This window comes from Mandrillus leucophaeus, unplaced genomic scaffold (assembly GCF_000951045.1).
Source record: "Mandrillus leucophaeus isolate KB7577 unplaced genomic scaffold, Mleu.le_1.0 Scaffold889, whole genome shotgun sequence".
Lineage (NCBI taxonomy): Eukaryota > Metazoa > Chordata > Mammalia > Primates > Cercopithecidae > Mandrillus > Mandrillus leucophaeus.
In genome coordinates this window covers 292,573-316,447 of record NW_012109685.1, presented here as the reverse complement: position 1 = coordinate 316,447, position 23,875 = coordinate 292,573, and the positions used below count along the sequence as shown (strand labels likewise).

Genomic DNA, 23,875 nt, shown 5'->3' with positions numbered 1-23,875 from the left:
ATTTTTTAGTAGAGACGGGGTTTCACCGTGTTAGCCAGGATGGTCTCGATCTCCTGACCTCGTGATCTGACCGTCTCGGCCTCCCAAAGTGCTGGGATTACAGGCTTGAGCCACCGCGCCCGGCCGCTGATTTTTTTTAAGGATTCTTAGTCACCTGGGTAAAGAAAGAAATTTTAGATTTGACAAGGGGTAAACTTTAAGACCATCAGGTGAAACAAGGATTATGTATTCTTAAAAATTAGACTTCATTTCTCCTTTTATTTTATAACATACTAATGACCACCAAATCCTTAAATGATCACCAAAGTTCAACTTCTTTGCCAAAGTCAGCTAACACTTAAAATTTTCAGGGGAATGAATGCTGCATGTGTAGATTTTATTAGTTCCTTAAAGAACTTTCTAAGTTTTTCAGTGTCCTTATGGTATTTTGAACTTGTTTATATTTTTATTCCTTCTACCCAAGTTTACACGATAAAGTAAAAACACAGTAGTTATATGGTAATATTTCCTCTGTAGTATTCTTCCTCCAGTTGTCTGTGGGTTGGTAGTCACTGCTCTTCTCTTCTCTTTGAGAGGCAGGCTAGTTTGATAGGGAAAACATGGGCTGTGAAAGCTCACTGCTCTGTTTTGAAGGCTCAGCTCTCCCACTGCTGGCTCTCATTTCTTTCTTTCCTTTCACTCCCTCCTTCCTTCTTCGTGGTAGGAGTGTGGTATTTAAACTTTATGAGCCCCAGTGTCATTACATGTAGAATGGTAATACCTGTGTCACAGGGTTGTGAGGATTAACTGAGCTCGTGAAGTAATGTCTGGCACAAAGTAAGGGTTTGATACATGAGTAGGTGTTTGGTAATTATGCCAGGTCTTAGTTTTTTTTGAGCACTCATTCATTTTATCACTTTGCAGGAAGCATTTGTGAATTATATTTTGTTTGGTAAAAAATGTAATTGAACAGATTCTGAGACTAGGCCAGTGCAAAAATACTTGATGGAAGCCTCAGGAAAATAAAGTAGTTAATACTTGTTTTTTTTTTTTTTTTTTTAACTTTTTATCTGCTGGTTCACTAGAGTAGACCTTAGTGAGGGATGCACAGCAGAAGCCCTACCCTGTCCTGCCCTGAGGAGCCTTTACTTTAAAGAGGCAGGCCATAAACACAGAGTGTATTCTGAAAAGGGTAGCACAAGCATTAGATGTTAAATAAATTCAGAGAAAATAAAAATCACCAAGAATGGGGGTTGGGGAAGGTTTTTAATAAAGGAGGTAGTTCTTGAGGAAGAGTGGAATCAAACTTAAAGGAGAATGGCAAAGTTATTTCATGTAGGAACAATCAGGTAAACAGGTTTGTGCATATACTTAGTGGACGTGCTTTGTACGTACCTTTCTGAAGGCAGGTGAAAGTACTGGGCAGAAATGTCCGGGAGAAAATAGACAAAGGGACAATTGTTGATTTGGGAGTTATCTGCATAGAAGTGTTTCCTAAAGTCCAATTACTCGAGTCAACACTTTTAACCAGAGGGTCAATGATGAAGACTTTGTAGAGAGGCGATGGGATGAAGTAGAATCGTCCCATTCTTTGTGAAGGAAGACTGCAAGGAAAACCAGAACAGAGAAGCCTTGGGAGAAGAGTTTTTTTTTTGTTGTTTTTTTTTGACACAGAGCCTTACTTTGTCACCCAGGCTGGAGTGTAGTGGCATCACAATGGCTCACTGCAGCCTCAAACGCCTGGACTCAAATGATCTTCTTACCTCAGCCTCCCAGGTATCTCGGACTACAGATGTACGCCACCATGCCCAGCTCATTTAAGACATTCTTTTTGTAGAGACAGAGTCTTACTTGCTCTCTTGCCCAGGCTGGTCTCGAACTCTCGGCCTCAAGTGATCCTCCTGCTGTGGCCTCCCAAAGTGTTAGGATTATAGGCTGAGCCGTTGCACCCTGCCAGGGTTTTAAGTAGGGGATATGGTTAGGAAAATTAAATGCAATACAGAGGATCAAAGGAACTAGAAAAGGCCATTTGATTTTTGTATTTTTTGGTAGACATTAAAACTATTTTCTAAGCTCTTATGAAAATTTCTGTTGTAAAGCTAAACCCAAATTGCTTCAGAGTCTTGTTTTTTACCTGCTATGCAGTGCAGTAAGATTTAAGAAAGTGAATCTTTAGTATTCTAATGCTCTTCTTAGGCAGTCCTTTGCCATTTTAAATGCCTTTGCCACGTCTCATTGCTTGTTTTGTTTTCTGTGTTTAGTTTACTTTTGAAACAAATGCTTAATTTCTCTTGGAATTCTGACAGCTTATGTGGTCTGTGAGGAAAATTGTTTGGAATTTGTTTTGTAGCGGAAGGAATGTTATTAATATAGGTGTAAACGGCCCTTGAAATAAGGCTTAATGGAACTTTTGTCAGAGTTACTTTGTTTTGTTTGAGGGATTATAGTTAACTCTTGAATAAACTGATATAGTTGACAAAAATTGGTTTCTGGGAGACTTGTCGGGGTATTTTTGAAAAAAATATGTTCTTTTTTAGCACATTTGCTTTCTTACAGAAGTATAATTCTTTTTGTGTAAATGAATGTAATAGTGTCTTTTGATTTAGTACAATTGGGCTTCTTAAATATTTGAATATGGTATATACCAAGTGATGGTTTTATAACATATATCTGCCCTCTGCTGGTCAAAATGCATTATTGCTATGAATTTAATAACTAGTAATTTCTTTGACTGTAATAATACTCTGTAATTTCAAAAGTAGGCATAAAACTAAACTTGGGAAAAAATACCCTTTTCATTTGAAGAGAATACTCTCTTTGGGACAGTTCTGCACAATGAATTATTCTGCCCAAAATGCCAGTAGTGTCCTGATTGAGAAATATTGACCTAATATATTGATGATGATGATTTTTGCATTTTGGCTGTCTCTATGTGTTTTTTTAAGTTTCTCTGTAAGTTCTTGGTTTGTCCTGTTCAATGTGGAAGTCACTAGCCATAAGACTATTTAACCGAATTTAAACGTTCATTTTCTTAGTTCCACTAGCCATATTTCTAGGCTTAATAGCCACTGTGGCTAGGAGCTAATGTGTTGGATAATGCAGATTATAGAATGTTTCCAGCATCATGGAAAGTACAGTTGGACAGTGCTGTTTTAATTTTTAAATTTTAAAAAGTGAGGATTATCATTTTAATGAAGTAATCATTTTCTTAAATTTGTGATGAATTTCTTTGCCATGCATTCTTTTCACATAACAGCAGTTTCTCAAAAAACAATTCCAATTAACCAAGGGAAATATATTTTGTAGGATTTTAGGTTATTAAGATTTTGTTGTACCATGCAATTTGCTGTAACATATATTTATTGCTGAATGATTATAGTACATTTTTCTCAATGTGGGGCATTGAGTATTTCTAGTATTTTGCTCCTCTGTTTTGAAGAGTTGTTAGGTTAAAAATAATGGTCATTTTTTTTGACACCATTTGATTGAGATAATAGCTTCTTTACCCTTTTGGTGCATGTTTGGGATGGAAGGAAAGCTGTAAAACAGAACATACGTAGAGAAACTATAATGTGTGAATCACAGTTGAATATATGTTGGATGGTTAAAGATTAAAAAATACATAGACACTTGATCCAGTTTCTCCTAATGGTAACATCTTGTAACATTAGAGATGAATGTCACAATCGATATACTGATGTTGATACAACCCACCAATCTTACTGTGACTTCTGCAGTTTTGCTTGTACGGTAATGTGTGTGTGTGTGTGTGTGTGTATTTTTATACAATTTTATCACAGGTGAAGATACATATATCTGCCACCATAGTCAAGATATGGAACAGTTATATACCACAAGAATCTCTTGTGTTGCCCTGTTGAAACCACACACATTTTTCTCTGTCCCATCCCACCCATCCATTCCTAACCCATAGCATCCACGAATCTGTTTTTCACTTCCAAAATTTTGCCGTTTCAAAAATGTTATATAAATAGAATCATGCAATATGCAGCCTTCTGGGATTGGCCTTACTCAGTGTAATTCCTTCAAGACACATCCAAGTTGTTGCGTCTGTTAATAGTTCTTTTCTTTTTATTAAATAGAATTTTGTGATATGTTTGTACCATAGTTTGTTTAACCATTCACCTGTTGAAGGACCTCTGAACTGTTTGTAGTTGTTTAGTATTAAAAATAAAGCTGCTGTTACATTTTTGTATAGATTTTTGTGTGGATGTAAGTATGTATTTCTCTGATAAGTGCCCAGTAGTGCAGTTTGCTGGGTTGTATGGCGATTGCATGCTGAGATCCATAAAAAAAGTGCCAAACTTTTCCAAAGTGGTTGTACCATTTTATATATCTAATAATGATGTGAGCCATTTATTTTCTCCATTTCTTTGCCAGCATTTGGTGGTGTGACTGTTTTTTATTTTAGTCATGTTAGATGTGTTGTAATAGTGATATTGGTTTCCATTTGGATTCTCCTAGTGGTTTATGGTGTTGAACATCTTTTCATGTGCCAGTTTTCACTCGGTATATTTTCTTCAGTGAAATGTCTGTTCATGTATCATTTTCTAAATGGATTTTGTTTTTTACTGTTGAGTTTTGAAAGTGCTTTATATATTCTAGATACTAGTCCTTTGTCAGATATGTGCAAATACTTTTTCCTACTTTGTAGCTTATCTTTACATCCTCTTCACATGGTCTTTCATAGAAGAAAAGTTAATTTTGAAGAGGTTCAATTTATTAATTTTTTTTATGTACTGTGTTTTTAGCCAGTCTAAGTACAATTTGCCTAACCCTAGATCCTGAAGATTTTCTATGTTGTTTCCTAAAAGTTTTACAGAGATATGTTTTATATTTAAGTCCATGATCAATTTTGAGTTGCATTTTATATATGATACAAGGAATGGATTAAAGTTATTATTATTATTATTTTTTGCATATGGATATATTTGATCCTTTGAGAACAATATTTTTTTTTTTTTTTTTTTGAAACAGAGTCTTACTCTATCACCCAGGCTGGAGTGCAGTGGTGTGATCTTGGCTCACTGCATACCCTACCTCCCAATCTGGTTCAAGTGATTCTCATGTCGTGCCTCAGCCTCCTGAGTAGCTGGAATTACAGGCATGCGCCACCATGCCTGGCTAATTTTTGTATTTTTAGTAGATATGGGGTTTCACCATGTTGGCCAGGCTGGTCTTAAACTCCCGACCTCAGGTGATCCACGTGCCTTGGCATCCCAAAGTGCTGGAATTACAGGTGTGAGCCACTGTGCCCGGCCTGAGAACCATTTCTTGAAAATATTAGTCTTTCTCCTTTTGCACCTTTGTAAAAAAGTAAATTGACCATATATGTCCAGGAGGGAGCACTTCTGAAATTTATTGTGTTCCATTGACCTGTTTCTCTGCCTTTATGCCAGTATTGTACAGTATTTATTACTGTAGCTTCTTAATAAGTCTGGAAGTAAGGTAGTGTAAGTCTTCCAACTTTGTTATTTTTTTCAAAACTGTTATGGCTATTCTAGGTTACTTGAATTTTCATATGAATTTTAGAATCGCTTTGTCAGTTTCTACAACTAATCTTAGATTTCAGTGGGGAATACTTTGAGTCTGTAGATCCATTTGAGAGATAATTGACATCTTTATTAATAGAGTCTTCCAATCTGAACAAAATATATCTCTCCAATTATTTAGATCTTATTTAATTTTGCTTGGCAGTATTTTATAGTTTTCAGTGTATGGGCCTTGCTTATTTTTTGTTAGATTTTTCCATAAGATTTTACTTTTTAATGCTATTGTAAAAGATGTTTTTAAAATTTTAATTTCTGATTATTACCGGTATGTAGAAATACCATAGGTTGCTGCACACTTACATCTTGCAACTTAGTTAACCTCACTTATTTGTTTTCATCGCTTTTTTCATGGATTCTATCAGATCTCCTACCTAGACAATTACCATCCTCGAATAAAGGCAATTTTTGCTTTTTTTCCAATGTGAATACCTTTTATTTCCTTTTTCTTATTTTATTGCACTGAGTAGAATCTAGAAAAATGGAAGTGGTGAAAGTGAATTTGCTTGTCTTGTTCCTGATACTAAGGGAGAAAAGGTTCAGACTTTATCTTGTATGTAAAAGTCTTACAGATACCTTTTATCAGGTTGAGAAAATTTCCTTTTTTGCTAGTTTGCTGAGAATTTTCATCAGAAATGTATGTTGAATTTTATCAAATGCTTTTTTGCATCTTTCGAGATGATCATATAGTTTTTGAATTATTATTTTTTGTTTGTTTTTTGAGACAGAGTTTCGCTCGTGTTGCCCAGGCTGGAATGCAATGGTGTGATCTTGGCTCACTGCAACCTCCGCCTCCTGGGTTCAAGCGATTCTCCTGCCTCAGCCTCCTGAGTAGCTGTGATTACAGGCATGTACCACCGCGGCCCCCTAATTTTGTGTTTTTGGTAGAGATGAGATTTCTCCATCTTGGTCAGGCTGTTCTCGAACTCCCGACCTCGGGTGATCTGCTCGCCTTGGCCTCCCAAAGTGCTGGGATTACAGGCGTGAGCCACTGCACCCGGTCGTTTTTTAAATTCTTTAATATATTAAACTGCATTGTTTTTCACACATTAAACTTTGCATTCCTGGGAGAAACTACACTTGGTCATGATGTATTACCCTTTTATATATGTATTTGAATTTGATTTGCTCTAATTTTACATATTTTCATGAAGGGTATTAAACTGTAGGTTTCATTTCTTTTGTGATATCTTTGTCTGGTTTGGTATCAGAATAGTTTTAGGCTCACAAAATGAATTAGGTAGTATTCTCCTCCTCCCCATTCCCCTCTTCCCCACTATTTTTTCCCCCTCAATTTCTGGAGGAGTTTGTATAGAACTGATACTATTCCTTAATTGTTTGGTAGATTTCCCCAGTAAAGCTATCTGGGCCTTGAGTTTTTGTTTGTTTTTTGCTGAACAGATTCAGTTTATTTAATAGGTACTAGGCCATTAAGGTTATCTTTTCCTTCTGGAGAGAGCTCATTTGTGTCTTTCAAGGAGTTGGTGCACTTATAGCATAAAGTTGTTTATAATATTCCCTTATGATGATATCTGTAGAATCTGTAGTAATGTTGCATCTCTGTTTGCTGATATTGGTAGTTTGTATTTTCTCTCTTTCCTCTTCAGCCTGGCTAGAGATTTACCGATTTTATTGGTTTTTCAAATAATCAGTTTTTATTTTCATTGACTTTTTTGTTGCCTTTTGGTTTTCTACTTCACTGATTTTTTTAATTTGTATGGGTACATATAATAGTAGGTGGATATATTTATGGGGTACATGGGATTTGATATGGGCATACAAAGTATAATAATCTCATCAGGGTAAATGAAGTTTCCATCACCTCAAACGTTTATTATTTCTTTATGTTACAAACATTCCAATTTTACTATTAGTTATTTTAAAATGTGTGATAAATTATTGTTGACTGTAATCACCCTGTTGTGTTATCAAATACTAGATCTTATTCATTCTAACTGTATATTTGTACCCATTAACCATCTCAATTCTGTGGCCCTCTGCACCAGCCTCTTCCCAGTTTCTAGTAATCATCATTCTACTCTCTATCTCCGTGAGTTCAGTTGTTTTAATTTTTAGCTCCCATAAGAGTGAGAATGTGAGAAGTTTGTCTTTCTGTGCTTGGCTTATTTCACTTAACATAACGTCCTCTAGTTCCATCCATGTTGTTGCAGGTGACAGGACCTCATTCGTTTTTATTGCTGAATATAGTACTCCATTGTGTATATGTACCACGTTGTCTTTATGCGTTCCCCTGTTGATGGACACTTAGGTAGCTTCCAAATGTTGGCTATTGTGAATAGCACCACAATAAACATGGCCATGCAGGTATCTCTTCAGTATAATTATTTCCTTCCTTTTGGGTATATACCTAGCGGTGAGATTGCTGGATCATATGGTAGGTCTATTTTTAGTTTTTTTGAGGAATCTCCATACTGTTCTTCATAGTGGTTGCACTAATTTGCATTCCCACCAACAGTGTCCAAGGGTTCCCTCTTCTTCACATCCATGCTGGCATTTGTTATTTTCTGTCTTTTGCTTAAAAACCATTTTAACTGGAGTGAGATGATATCTTATTGTAGTTTTAATTTGCATTTCTCTGATAATCAGTGATGTTGAGCACCTTTTCATATACCTGTTTGCCATCTGTATGATTTCTTTGGAGAAATGTCTGTTTAGATCTTTTGCCCATTTTAAAATCAGGTTATTATATTTTTTCCTGTGGAGTTATTTGAGCTCATTATATATTCTGGTTATTAATCCCTTGTCAGATGGAGAGTTTGTAAATATCTTATCTCATTTTATGGGTTGTCTCTTTACTTTGTTGATTGTTTCCTTTTTTGTGCCAAAGCTTTATAACTTGATGTGATCCCATTTGTCCATTTTTGCTTTGGTTGCCTGTGTTCGTGGGGTACTGCTCAAGACATTTTTGCCTGGGCGGAGTTTCCCCAATGTTTTCTTTTAGTAGTTTCATAGTTTGAGGTCTTAGATTTAAGCCTTTAATCTATTTTGACTTGAATTTTGTATATGGTAAGAGATACGGGTCTAGTTTTATTCTTCTGCATATGCGTATCCAGTTTTCCCAGTACCATTTATTGGAGAGACTGCTCTTTACCCAGTGTATGTTCTGGGCCCCTTTGTCAAAAATGAGCTCACTGTAGATGTATGAATTTATTTCTGGGTTTTCTATTTGATTCCATTTGTCCATGTGTCTATTTTCTTTCTTTCTTTTTTTTTTTTTTTTTTTTTTTGAGACGGAGTCTCGCTCTGTTGCCCAAGCTAAAGTGCAGTGGCGTGATCTCAGCTCACAGCAATCTCTGCCTCCTGGGTTCATGCCATTCTCCTGCCTCAGCCTCCTGAGTAGCTGGGACTACAGGCGCCCACTACCACACCTGGCTAATTTTTTGTATTTTTAGTCGAGATGGGGTTTCACCGTGTTAGCCAGGATGGTCTTGATCTCCTGACTTCATAATGCACCTGCATCTGCCTCCCAAGTGCTGGGACTACAGGCGTGAGCCACTGCGCCCAGCCTGTGTGTCTGTTGTTATGCCAGTACCATGCTGTTTTGGTTACTATAGCTCTGTACTATGATTTGTTTTTGTTTTGGTAGGCCGTTTTAGAAGATCTGTAGTATAATTTGAAGTCAGGTAATGTGATTCCTCCAGTTTTGTTCTTTTTGCTTTGGATTGCCTGGGCTATTCTGGGTCTTTTGTGGTTTCATGTAAATTTTAGGATTTCTGTGAAGAATGCGTTTTTTTTTTTTTTTTTTTTAAAGACAGAATCTCGGTCTGTCGCCAGGCTGGAGTGCAGTGGTGCAATATCCGCTCACTGCAACCTCTGCCTCCCAGGTTCAAGCGATCCTCCTGCCTCAGTCTCCTGAGTAGCTAGGACTACAGGTGTGTGCCCTTACAGCCAGCTAATTTTTGTATTTTTAGTAAAGGCGGGGTTTCACCATGTTGGCCAGGATGGTCTCCATCTCTTGACCTCATGATCCACCCGCCTTGGCCTCCCAAAGTGCTGGAATTACAGGCATAAACCACCTTGCCTGGCCATCATTGTGTTTTAATAGGGATTGCATTGAATCTGTAGATTGCTTTGGGTAGTATGGACATTTTAACAATATCAATTCTGACAGGTGGAGAGGCCAGGTTGGCTAAAGCTTTTGCCTCCAGCTTTGGAAAATGACATTGGGGGAAGGATGGAGGGGTTGAGAAAATGAAAAACTGTGAGACCTGGAAGTTGATTTGAGACTTATACATTTAAAGCAAAATTGGTTAAAAATGTAAGGGGTTTCTTGGATATCACTCAAAGTATTGAAGGTGACCCAGCTCTGGATACCCAGCTTCTCTTAACATTACTCACTAGAAGCTCATTTTAGACCCTGATTCTTTTTCCTACAGTCGTCATAGAAAGTCTTCTCTTGTTTATTCATGTTGTGTTACTTTTAGCGTTTTTAACAGATGTGGTTTGTTCTTACCCTAATCTAAATGAAGACAGGTGCCCAGGATACTACACCAACCCTCTTAAAGTTCAAATGGTCGTAATCCTTGGGAAAGTTATTTTGTGGTGGATATTCCATTTACATCTTGAATGGTACATCCAGTATCACCACAGCAAAGTCAGAAATCGAGGCTATAACTTGATCTACTGATGTATAAGGCATCTCAAGAAATTTGCATTAATGATACACTCCACTGGTAACAATAATTGTCTTCATACTGTGTTGCAGCAATTCCTTCCTGGAACCCAGCAGATCAGATTATATCTTGATCTCCTTCTGGACATCCTGGCTCTGGAGCTGATCTGTTTTCTGATGTGTCTGCTCGTTTACACAGTGAAAATCTGGAAATTTAATAAAGCTAAATCATATCCTGATGTACTTGAAGAGGGAAAAATCTATACATAACCCAGCAGTATTACCTTGGAAACTGGATTCAGAACTATTTGAAACCTAGAAGAAATTGTTGAAAAGCAAGGAGACATAGTAGTATATATGAAGTGACACAATGAAGTGTTGAGTGACTGTTGACTCTCACTTCCTTGGACCTAGCCTGTTAGCCAAGTAGAATGTGAGAGGCTCACAGTCTTGACAGCATTTGCAGAGGAATCCAGAGTAATCTCATGAGCTGCTATAGAGAATTGCAGCTTTTGCTGAATAACATTTTATAATTTTTGTTGGAAACCTGAATTTGGTTCTCACCTGTGTAACTGTATACTATATAGGGTTTGGGGGTAAAGGTACCTTGTAGACGCCTTGATAACTTGAGGATAATGTCTGTTGTTTACTTTTTTGAAATTATTTAACTGCTTGGTTTGTCTTAGGATCAAAGGTATAATTTAAACAAAACAACAAAAATCCAATGTTGAATCTTTCAATCCATGAACATGGAATATATTTCAGTTTTTGTGTGTGTCTTTTTCAGTTTCTTGCATCAATGTTTTATTCTATTCACTCTGGAGATCTTTCATTTCTTTAACTTTATGTATCTCACTGTATTTGTAGCTATTGTAATGGAATTACCTTCTTGATTGCTTCTTCTCATTGTTTGCTCTTGACAAGTAGAAATGCTACTGATTTTTGTATATTGATTGTGTATCCTACAACCTTACTGAATTTGTTTATTCTAATAGTTTTTTTGGTAGAGTCTAATTTTTTCCAAATATAAGATCATATTACCTGCAGACAAGGATACTTTGACTTTTTCCTTTCCAAATTGGATGCCCTTTCTTTCTCTTGTCTGATTGCTCTAGCTAGACATTGTTTGACTGTTATGTTGAATAACAGTAGTGATAGTGGGCATCCTTGTCTTGTTCCAGGTCTTCGAGGAAAGGCTTTCAGTTTTTCCCCATTCAGTATGATACTAGCTGGGGGTGTGTCATATATGGCTTTTATTGTGTTGAGATATGTTCCTTCCATACTCCATTTTTTTGAGATTTCTATCATAAAGGGATATTGAATTTTATCAGAATCTTTTTCAGTATCAGTTGAAATGATTATTTGGTTTTTGTCCTTCGGTCTGATGATATGATGTATCACATTGGTTATTTGGCATATGTTGAACTATCATTGCATCCTTGGGATAAATCCCACTTGATCATGATGAATGATCTTTTTAATATGTTGTTTAATTTGGTTTGCTAGTATTTTGTTGAGGAATTTTGCATCAGTGTTCATCAGGATATTGACTTCCTTTTCTTTGATGTGTTTGTCTGGTTTTGGTATCAGGGTGATACTATCCTTGTAGAATGAGTTTGGAAGTATTCCCTCCTCCTCTATTTGTCAGAATAGTTCGAGTAGGATTGGTATTAGTTCTTCTTTAAATGTTTGATAGAATTCAGCAGTGAAGCCATTGGGTCTTGGACTTTTCTTTGCTGGGATACTTTGTATTACAGCTTCAATCTCATTTCTTGTTATTAGTCTATTTAGATTTTGGATTTCTTTGTGGTTTAGTTTTGGTAGATTGTATGTGTCTAGGAAATTATCCATTTAATCTAGCTTTTCCAATTTATTGGCATGTAGTTTCTCATAGTAGCCTCTAATGATCGTTTGAATTTCGGCAGTATTGGTTGTAATGTCTCCTTTTTCATCTCTGATTTTATTTATTTGTGTCTTCTTTCTTCTTTGTCTGGCTTATCTTTTGCTTAGCTTTAAAAAAAACCCAGCATTTTGTTTCATTGATCTTTTGTATTTTTTATTTCAATTTCTTTTATTTCTGCTCTGATCTTTATTATTTCTTTTCTCCTGATTTTGGGCTTGGTTTGCCTTTGCTTTGCTAGTGTTTAAAGCTGCATCATTATGTTATTTATTTGAAGTCTTCTGCTTTTGTAATGTAGGCGCTTATTACTATAAACTTTTCTGTTAGTACTGCTTTTGCCTTATCCTACAGGTTTTTGTATGTTGTGTTTTTATTTTTATTTGTTTCAAGACATTTAAAATTTCCTTTTAAATTTCTTCATTGATCCCTTGGCCATTCAGGAGAATACTATTTAATTTCCATGTTTGTATAGTATACATAATTCTTCCTGTTACCGATTTCTAGTTTTATTCTATCGTGGTCAGAGAAGATATTTGATGTGAATTCAGTTTTTTTGAATTTTAAGAGTTGTTTTGTGACTCAGCATATAGTCTGTCCTTGAAAATGATCCATGTGCTGAGGAGAAGAATGTGTATTCTGCAGCTGTTGGATGAAATGTTTTGCAGATATCTGTTAGATTCATTTTGGTCTATAGTTCAGATTAAGTCCAATGTTTCTTTGTTAATTTTCTGTCTGGATGATCTGTCTAATGCTGAAAGTGGGGTATTGAAATCTCCAGCTGTTAACTTGGGGTTTATCTTTGTCTTTAGCTCTAATAATATTTGCTTTATATATTTGGGTTTTACAGTGTTGGGTGCATATATATTTACAATTGTTACATCATCTTGCTGAGTTGACCCCTTTATCATTATAAAATGACCTTTATCTCTGTAGTTTTTCTCTTGAAATCTGTTTTGTCCCATATAAGCTACTCCTGCTCTTTTTTGATTTCTATTTGCATGCACTATCTTCTTCCCTCCCTTTATTTTCAGTCTTTGTGTGTTATTATAGGTGAAGTGTGTTTCTTGTAGGCAATAGATCATTGGATGTTGCTTTTTTATCCATTTAGCCACTGTTTGTCTTTTGATTGGAGAGTTTAATTCATTTACATTCAATGTTATTGATATGTAAGGACTTAATACTGCCAATTTGTTATTTGTTTTTTCTGGTTGTTTTGTGGTCTTCTCTTCCTTTTTTCCTTTTTTTTTTTTTTTTTTCCATTTGAGACAGAGTTTCACACTGTTGCTGGGGCTGGAGTGCAGTGGCGCGATCTCGGCTCACTGCAACCTCCGCCTCCTGGGTTCAAGCAATTCTCCTGCATCAGCCTCTCGAGTAGCTGGGATTACAGGTGCCTGCCACCACGCCCAGCTAAATTTTTTGTATTTTTAGTAGAGACGGGATTTCACCATGTTGGCCAGGCTGGTCTCGAACTCCTGACCTTGTGATTTGCCTGCCTTGACCTCCCCAAGTGCTGGGATTACAGGCGTGAGCCACCACGCCCGGCAGCTTCTTGTCTTTTCATGAAGATGATTTTCTCTGGTGGTATGTTTTAATTCATTGCTTTTTATTTTTTATGTATCTTGTGTAGGTTTTTTTGGCTTGATGTTACCATAAGGCTTGCAAATAACATAATCCATTATTTTAAACTGATGATAACTTAATATTAATTGCAAAAACAAGCAAAGAGAAAACTAATAAAACCTCTACACTTTAAGTTCATCCCTTCCACTTTTAAACTTTTGGTTATTTCTATCTTATTGCATTGTCTGTGTCTTGAAAAGATGTAGTAATTTTTTGATAGGTTCATCTCTTGGCCTTTCTGCTAAAGATATGAGCAGTTTATACACCACAATTACAGTGCTGCAATATTCTGTTTTTTTTTTAATGTGCTTACTATTACCAGTGAGCTTTTTACTTTAAGATGATTTCTTATTGCTCGTTAACATCCTTTTCTTTCATATTGAAGAACTTCCTTCAGCATTTCTTATAGAACATGTCTGGTGTTGATGAAATCTCTTAGCTTTTGTTTGCCTGGCAATGTCTATTTCTCCTTCACTTGAAGGATATTTTCCCTTGATATACTATTCTAGGATAAAAGTTTTTTCCTCCAGCACTTTAAACTTTCTCCTGGCGTGTAAGGTTTCCTCTGAGACATCTGCTGCCAGATGTATTAGAGCTCCTTTGTATGTTATTTGTTTCTTTTATCTTCATTTAAGATCCTTTATCTTTGACATTCGAAAATTTGGTAATTAAATGTCTTGAGGTAGTCTGATTTCGGTTAAATCTGTAACCTCTCTGTACTTTTGAATTGTGATATTTTTGTCTAGGTTTGGAAAATTCTCTGTTATCATCCCTTTGAATCAGCCTTCTACCCTATCTCTCTACCTCCTTGTTAGGCCACTGACTATTAGATTTGCCATTTTAGGACTGTTTTCTAGATTTCGTAGGCATGCTTCATTCTTTTTTATCCTTTTATTCTTTTGTCTCTTCTGACTGTATTTTGAAATAGCCTGCTTCAAGCTTACGAATTATTTCTTCTGCTTGATCAATTCTGTTGAGAGACTCTGATGCATTCTTCAGTATGTCAGTTGAATTTTTCAGGTTCAGAATTTCTTCTTGATTTTTAAGTTATTTCAATCTCTTGTTAAATTGATCCGATAGAATTCTGAATTCCTTCTCAGTGTTATGTTGAGTTTTGTTGAGCTGCGTCAAAACAGCTGTTTAGAATTCTCTGCCTGGAAGGTCACGTATCTCTGACACTCTGGGATTGATCATTTGTGCCTTATTTAGTTCATTTGGGGAGGTCATGTTTTCTTGGATGGTCTTGATGCTTGCGGATGTTTGTTGATGTCTGGGCATTGAAGAGTTAGATATTTATTGTGGTCTTTGCTGTCTAGGCTTGTTTGTCCTCATCCTTCTTGGGAAGGTTGTCCAGCTATACAAAGGAATTGAGTGTCCTGATCTAAGTCTTTGTTCACTACTGCTGCATCTGCATTAGGGGGAACACAGACTCTTGCAGACCAGTAGAGGTACTGCTTTGGTGGTTTTAGGTGAGATCTGAGAGAATCCCCTGGATTACCAGGCAGAGACTCTTGTTTTCTTCCCTTACTTTCCTCCAAACAAATGGAGTTTCTCTCTCCATGCAGAGTCTCCTGTGGCTGAGGGAGGGGTGAAACAAGTACCCATGTGACCACCACCACTGGGACTGTGCTGGATTAGACTTGAAACCAGCATAGCACTGAGTCTTACCCAGGACCCGTGGCGACCACTGCCTGGCTACCACTGATGTTCACTCAAGGCCCAAGGGCTCTTCAGTCAGCAGGTAGTGAATCCAGCCTGGCTTTTATCTTCCCTTCAGGACAGCGAGCTCCCCACTGGCCCAAGGTGGGTCCAGAAATGTCTGAGAACCAGGGCCTGGAGTCAGGAATCTTAGGAATCTGCTTAATGCTCTGTTCTGCTGTGGCTGAGCTGACATCCGAGCTGCAAGACAAAGTTCTTTCTGTTCTTCCTCTCCTTTCTTCAAGTAAGAGTCTTTCCTTGTGACCACCACCGCCCAAGGCCTGTGGTGAGTGCTGCCTCGCCACTGCTGATGTTCATTTAAGACCTGAGGGCTCTTCAGTGAGTTTGTAGCAAATGTTGCCTGGCCTGGGTTTCTCCCTTCAGGGCAGTGGGCTCCTCTTTGGCCCAGGGTGGGCCCAGAAATGCCTTCCAGGAGCCAAGGCTTGGAATCTGGGATCCTAGGAGCCTGCTTGGTGCTCCACCCCACTGTGACTTAGCTGACAACCAAGCTGTAAGACAAAGTCCCCTTTATTATTCCCTTTCCTTTCCTCAAGCAGAAGGTGATATGGTTTGGATATTTGTCACACCTAAGTCTCGGGTTGAGATGTTGTAATCCCCAATGTTGGAGGTGGGGCCTGGTGGGAGGTTTGTGGGTCACAGGAATGGATTCCTTGTAGCTTCGTGCTGTTTTTGAGATAGTGAGTGAGTTCTCATGAGATATGATTATTTAAAAGTGTGTGGCACCTCCCTCTGCCCCTTGCTCCTTCTTTTGCCATACGGCCTGCAAGCACCTGCTTCACCTTCTATCATGAGTAAAAGTTCCCTGAGACTTCCCCAGAAGCCAAGCACATGCTGGTGCCATAATTGTACAGCCTGCAGAACAGTGAACCAATTAAACCTCTCTTCTTTTTTGAGACGGTCTCACTGTCATCCAGGCTGGAGTGTAGTGGCGTGATTTCGGTTCACTGCAACTTCCACCTCGCAGGTTCAAGCAATTCTTGTGCCTCAGCCTCCAGAGTAGCTGTGGTTACAGGTATGTACCACCATGCCTGGCCAATTTTTGTGTTTTTAGTAGAGACTGAGTTTCACCATATTGGCTAGGCCGGTCTCAAACACCTGGCCTCAAGTGATCCACCCACCTTGGCCTCCCAAATTGCTGGGATTACAGGCGTGAGCCACGGCACCCGGCCTAAACCTCTTTTCTTTGTAAATTACCCAGCCTCACGTATTTATTTATAGTAACACGAGAGTGACCTAATAGAGAAGGAGTCTATCCCCATAGCCAGCACAGCTGTGAACATGCTGGGTCATGCTTGAAGTCTGCATGGCACTAGGTCTTACCCAAGACCTGCAGCAAGTTCTACCTGGCTACTAGCAAGTACCAGCAAGTATTGCCTACTGGTATTTATTCAAGACCCAAGGGCTCTTTAGTCATCAGGTAAGGGATCCTGCCAGAACTGTGTCCTTCCCTTCAAGGTAGTGGGTTCCCTTCTGGCCCAGGGTGTGTCTAGAATTGTCATCGGGGAGCTAGGTCCTGGAATGGGGGCCTCAGGACTCTGCCTGGTGCTCCATTCTCTTGAGGATAAGTTGGTATCCAAGTTGCAAGACAAAGTCCTCTTTACCCTCCCCTCTTCTCTCCTCACGCAGAAGGAAGGAGTCTCTCCTAGAGCTGTGAGCTGTGCACCTGGGATTGGGGGATTGGTGATGCAAGCACTCCCTTGGCTGCCCCAGCTGGTGTCTCAGCTCACTGCATCCTCCACCTCCTAGGCTCAAGCAATCCTCCTACCTCAGCCTCGCTAGTAGCTGGGACTACAGGCACACACCATCATGCCTGGCTAATTTTTTTGTGTTTTTGGTAGAGACAGGTTTTGCCATGTTGCCCAGGCTGGTCTTGAACTCCTGAGCTCAAGTGATCTACCCGGCTCTGGATCACAGGCGTGAGCCACCATGCCTGATCTGGTGTCTTTCTAGGTCACGTGAACCCCAAGTCCACTGGCTCCAAGCCCAGCACAACACCAGGACTTGCCTAGGAATTGCAGTCCTTGTGGCCAAGACTGCCTTTCAAGTTTATTTAAGACCCCAGAGTGCTTTAGCATGCACTGGTGGGCCTAGCCAGAACTCAGGTTCTTACTGCTGGGATGGATGATTTTCCTCTGGTTAGGGCTGGTATAATAGTTCCTTCCTTGGCCCCCAGCTGATTTCTGCCCTGTGTCACTTCCCACCATGACTGACAGGACTGAGTTTCAATGCAGAGTCCCACAATCACTGTGCTCTCCCTTCCCCAAGCACACAGATTCTCTCTCCGTGCCATACAGCTGCTGCCCAGGGGGTTGAGGCGGGTGGTGAAGGCAATTCAAAACTGTCTTTCCTAACCAGTGCCCCTTTTCTCAATATGATATTAAAACCAGATACTTTGGTTCTTATGAAGGTGATTTCTTGTGTGGATAGTTGTTCAATTTGGTGTTCCTGCAGGGGAGATGATTATTGGTTCTGCTTGGTCTTCTTGCTCTGCCTCCTCCTACTTCATTGATTACTTTCCTGACCTTTATTTCACCTTTGTTTTCAAAATGTGTTTTAGTATGGCAAAAAGTTCTAGGTTGACAGTATTTTACTTTCAGTACTTTTAAGATGTTTTGCTGTTTGTGAGTTTCCATTGATTTTGTGAGAAATCTGTCATCATTATATGTTCCTTTGTCCGTAATGCCTTTTTCCCCAGCTTCTTTTAAGATTTTTTTCTGTTTATCCTTAGTTTTAATCAGTTGGATTATGAATTGTCTTTTGGTAGCTTTCCTCATGTTTTTTTTTTTTTTTTTTTTTTGGTGAGCTGTGCCACCTGGGATTGGAGGGAGTGGTGTTTTTAGTAGAGACGGAGTTTCACCACATTGGCCAGGCCGGTCTCAAACTCCTAGCCTCAAGTGATTCACCTGCCTTTGGGGTTCCTTTGAGGTTCTTGGTTCTATGGGTTTATAGTTTTCAATGCATTTGGAAAAAATTCTGCAATTATTTTACTTTTTTTGCTACCCCCGCTTAATTTGGGGATTCCAAGTAAAAGTTAATTAGGTTGCTGAAATTGCTGCGCAGCTCAGTTATATGCTTTTTTATTTTTATTTTTCTGAGGGGGGGTCTGTTTATTCTTTGTTTCATTTTAGATAGTTGCTATTGCTTTGTCTTCACGTTCTTTTAACAGTTTTTTCTTCTTGATTGTCTCATCTCTTAATTCTGTCCAGTGTAGTTCTTATCCCAGTCATTATAGTTTGCATCTTATAGAAGTTTGATTTGGGTGTTTTGTGTCCACACACACATGCACTTCATGCCTCTTCACATGTTTAACCTTTCTTTCTTCTTCTTCTTCTTCTTTTTTCTTTTTTGAGGCAGAGTCTGGCTCTATTGCCCAGGCTGGAGTTGAGTGGTGTGATCTCAGCTCACTGCAACCTCCCAGGCTCAAGCCATCCTCCCACCTCAGCCTCCTGAATAACTGGGACTACAGGTGCACACTAGCACACCTGGTTTATTTTTGTATTTGTTATAGAGACAGGTCTCGGCCCTGTTGCTCAGGCTGGTCTCGAAATCCTGAGTGCAAGCAGTTCACCTGCTTTGGCCTCCCAGAGTACTGGGATTACACGCATGAGCCACTGTGCCTGGCCACATGTTCACTCTTTCTTATAGCTTCTTGAACATATAGAAGTCAATGATAATGGATTTTGTGCCTTGCCTGCTAATTCAATCATCAGTGTAATTTGAGGGTTTGTTTCAATTGATTGACTTTCCTCCTTTTTATAGATTATGTTTTCCTTTTTTCATGACTGTTTTTTTTTTGAAACAGAGTCACCCTCTGTCACCCAGGCTGGAGATCAGTGACACGATCTTGGCTCACTGCAACCTCTGCCTCCCAGGCTCAAGTGATTCTCCTGCTTCAGCCTCCCAGGGAGCTGGGATTACAGATGCCTGCCACCATGCTCAACTAAGTTTTGTATTTTTAGTAGAGACAGAGTTTGTATGTTGGCCAGATTGGTCTTGAACTGACCTCAAGTGATCCGCCTGACTTGGCCTCTGAAAGTGCTGGGATTACAGGTGTGAGCCACTGTGCTCAGCCAGCCTTTTTCAATTGAATGCTAGATATGGTGAATTTTGTTTATCGGTTCCTGATATTTTTGTATTTTTATAAATATTTATCATTTTTTTTCTTGGATGCAGTTAAGTTACTTGGAAATAGCCTGACTTTTTCAGATCTTGCTTTTAAGCTTTACTAGGTGAGACTACAGGACTTTATAGAATTAATTTTTCCATTAGTGAGGCAAAAATTCTTCCAAATACCATATCTGATGATCCATTAATAATAAAGTTTTCAAGTTAGTTTCCTCTAATTGTTTTGGGTGGCATTTTCCCTACCTTCTGTAGTTTCCTCACACGTGCGCCAATCAGTACTCAATTGAATACTCAAGTGATGACCTTTTGCATATTTAAGGAGTTTTCTCTCTGTGCATCTCTCTCCTCTTGCATGCTGCCTTGTGAAATTCAGCCACCTTAGTCTTTGTGAACTCCCAGATCCATTTCCTGGAATTAGGGAGGCCACTGGGCTGCCTCTGGATTTATCTTCCCTTTGCCATGGCCTGGACACTTTCCCTGGACAGTAAGCTGAGTTCATTGTAAGACTCTCACCTAGTTTGTTTTCCATATCTTAATTTCCAGTTTTTTCAGGAATGTGTTATATATTTTGTTTGGATTTAAAGTTGCTTTAGTTGATTGGGCAAATTTCAGTGTATGTTCCTTCATATTTTGGTTAGAAAACAGAACTCAATATAGTATTTTAATAGAAAAAAGGTATGAAAAGAAAATTACTTTTAAACCCCTTGTTTCTTTTTATTGAAACTTACATTTTTCCTGGGCTCATTGAAGAGAATAGTTATATTTAAATTTATTTATAACATCTGTCCTCATGTGATTTTTAGAGCTACTAACAAAATACAGGGGAAAATGAAAACTATTGATGTTACTAGTACCCTTCTGTTGCAGTGAAAGCTTGATACTGCTAAGTGAATGATACAAAACAAGTTAATCCATTACTCCTCCTGATTCTCTGAAGTCTGAATCAACTTATAGAGGAAATCTCCTGTGATGTGCTGTGCTCTTCATATGTAAATTTGATGTTACTTTGCTGACTGCTAATATCACAGATTTTTTTCAAGTCAAAACGTTTGGTTATATTCTGCAGCAAGTTATTTAAATTGTCCGTGTTTCAAATAACATCTCATTCCATTTCATAGAATGGTGAAAACATCTGTTTACGTAATTATAGTTTGCTGTTGTCAAACTGGTACAGAATTTGCCTTAGTCTTTGAGTTTATTCTTCCTGCTAAAATGCAAACAAGGCTAATATGTTCCACAATTGTATTTGTTAAAAATCTTGATATGGCAGTTCTCATTGTTACTGATATCAAAGACATTAAGTGGGATTAGTCAACCATATCCATTATTTGTGAGCTTGAAAGACAAGAAAGTAGTTACACTCTGCAGCTAATTCAGAGTATCATTTTAGCTATCAGTTTCTGCTTCTCCTTATATCAAAACTTTTAAGCAGCAGTTCTAATATACAGAGACATTGATTGTTTTAGTTAATTTTTCCACTTCAAGCTGCAAGGTGCTATTAATTGAACAGGCAGGCATCCAAAGACAAACATCTAACTTGTCTCTGTCCTGCTCTCTTGCGATGTGTAGTTCATGATGGCAGACTCTCATCTGTTTTATTTCCCTCAGGATACCCAGTACCTAGAAAGTTCTTGGCAGACAGTAAGCATTAGCCACATTTTTGATGACAGTGAGTCAATGAATGAGTGAATGAACAATTAAGTTTCTGAGTCTTTCCCCGTCCTCCAAATCTCATCCATCTTTCCAGGCCCAGTTCAAAGTTATACTGCATTTATGAAATGTTTTTTGAATGAAATTTTCTCCAACTATTTCAGTTCATTATGATTTTTTTTCTTTTTTCTTCTTTTTTTAGACAGAGTCTTGCTCTGTTGCCCAGACAGGAGTGAAGTGGTATGATCTTGGGTCACTGCAACTTCCACCTCCTGGGTTCAAGCGATTCTCCTGCCTCAGCCTCCCAAGTAGCTGGGATTACAGGTGCCCGCCACCATGCCCGGCTGATTTTTTTGTAGTTTTAGTAGAGGTGGGGTTTCATCATGTTGGCCAGACTGGTCTCAAACTCCTGACCTCAGGCGATCCCTCTGCCTCGGCCACCCAAACTGTTGGGATTATAGGTGTGAGCTGCCATGCCGGGGCCATTATGATCTTTTCATTGAACTCTTGGCATTTTCTTGCCAGTTTGAGAGAATTTTCTAACAAATATAACTGCACATAGTTGGAGTAGACAGCGAGTAGGAAACATTCTATTACTTAAAGTGTTTAAGGAGTGGCAGAATGGCCTTGTCAGTAAAAGGGAGGGGAGTGACAGGTATAGCGTTCTTTGTGCCAGGTAGTTATGTATTTCACGCCCTTTAATTTCAAAGGCCCTGAACCTATAAGGTATAGATCAACTTTCTGTATTTTTTTAGTGTGGAAACTGAGGTTTTAGAGAAGCCTATAAAATTTGTCTACAGTTCCATAGCCGTAAGCGTCTGATTGATAAAGCAAACCCAGGTTGTTCTTTGTAGAAGAGCTGTTAAACTGCCTTTAGTGGGTAACTACTTCATGAACTCAGAGTCCATTATGATTGTGTAAAGTATGACAGTTTGGCATTTCTACCAAGAAATGAAGGCTTGAATGGGGCAGAATGACAGCACTTGGTGGTTAGGAAGAGAAGAAAGTCTTGGATAATGGGATAATTAGAAACACCAAAAGGGAAAGAGAGGTACCAAACTTCATCATTCTGTTCATATTTTGGCCTCATGATATATCAGGATTTTTGACAATGAAGTTGGTGGATCCAATTCTGATTTTTTTAGAGAAACATTTATTGTTGGGGTTTATTGCTCTGGTTTTATATGATACAAGAGAAACAAAAAAATGAAGTCTTAGAGTAAAAATAAGTCCTGTCCCCCCAACTAGATTTTTATCTTAAGTTAAAACCAGTCAACTAACTTCTTGTTTTTAGTGAAGATCGTGTTTGTTAATAATACATTTTTTGAACTTGTCATTGGTTCATGTGAAATAGACATACCATAGTAAACTGGCATATTTTATCTAGCTGCTCTCTGGTAAACCATCATGTTATATAGAGGTTAAAGAGGTAAAGTGGGTTCATATTTTTGGTTGTTTTGTTGGCAAATTTTCTCTCTGCTTTTCTGTACACTGAAAATATTTGCATAATTACGATTTTTGAGAATTGCATAACCCTATTTGTATTTAATACATGCCTTTAAACAAATGAAAAAATATATTAAACTTTCATTGTACCACCAGATGGCGCTCTCTATTAATCCAAATTAAGATGCCCACACCATTTTCTGAATTATTTTGTGTTACATGTATTGTTAGATTTTTGGCATGAATATATGGTCAAATGATAATGGGATCTAGAATTCACAAGTAAAAGAGGAAGTAGAATAAATGAGTTGCTAATGTATAGCCCCAGGATATATCGAATAAACCAGTGTTTAATATAGTTTCTGGAATTTAATCATTAGTCATTAGAATGATGTTAGAATAAAATTTAGGATTAGGAATATAGCTGTTTTATATTTTGCCACATATGTTTGTCTTTCCTTATTCTGGGTTTTTCTTTGATTTTAGCAATAGTTTTTGTTTATCAGCTGCTTTTGACATTAATGGTTTCTCTTGTTATAAATTAGTTTTTATACTATTAGAGTAACTTTATTCCAATTATGATGTACTGGAATTTGGATTCATGAGATTTTGTCATATTTTCATCACATAAGCATGGAACATTTGAGCTTGATTTGTTTAACAAAATGAATAAACATCATCTCTGAATATATTCACTTGTGTCCATTCTTTCTCTTTTCATGAATGTGATTTATTATTTCAGTAATAAAGGATGTTAATCTTAAATTAGTAATCCTAAATAAAACTTTTATATTATCCTCATTAACTTTTTTTTTTTTTTTTTTAGCTAAAAGGAATGGTAGGCAAAATTGATCTATGTTGAAAGTCAGCCTGAAAGCTATTGAGAGCATGATCTGTTAAGTAACATAGCAGTAAAGGCCTTTTATTGTTGCGTTTGTGAAAAGCAAACTAAATAGTTATTTTCAAAAGCAAACTATTTTGCCATTTAAAAAACTTGAAAATAGACATCTGAAACCTAACATTGTTAATGTAACACATTTTAAACGTTTATTTATTTATTTATTTATATTTATTTTTGAGACGGAGTCTCACTCTGTCACCCAGGCTGGAGTGCAGTGGCGCGATCTCGGCTCATTGCAACCTCCGCGTCCTGGGCTTACGCCATTCTCCTGCCTCAGCCTCCTGAGCAGTTGGGACTACAGGTGCCCGCCACCACGCCCGGCTAATTTTTTT

At 38.0% G+C, this 23,875-nt stretch overlaps 1 protein-coding gene and 1 pseudogene across 1 annotated transcript in view; both read left to right on the top strand.

Annotated features, from left to right (window-relative positions):
• The window catches only part of SMAP1 (small ArfGAP 1), a 228,354-nt gene that overhangs the window by 22,398 nt on the left and 182,081 nt on the right, over positions 1 to 23,875 (top strand). The gene's annotated exons all lie outside the window — the stretch shown is intronic.
• On the top strand, positions 1,297 to 10,619 carry LOC105531469 (annotated as a pseudogene).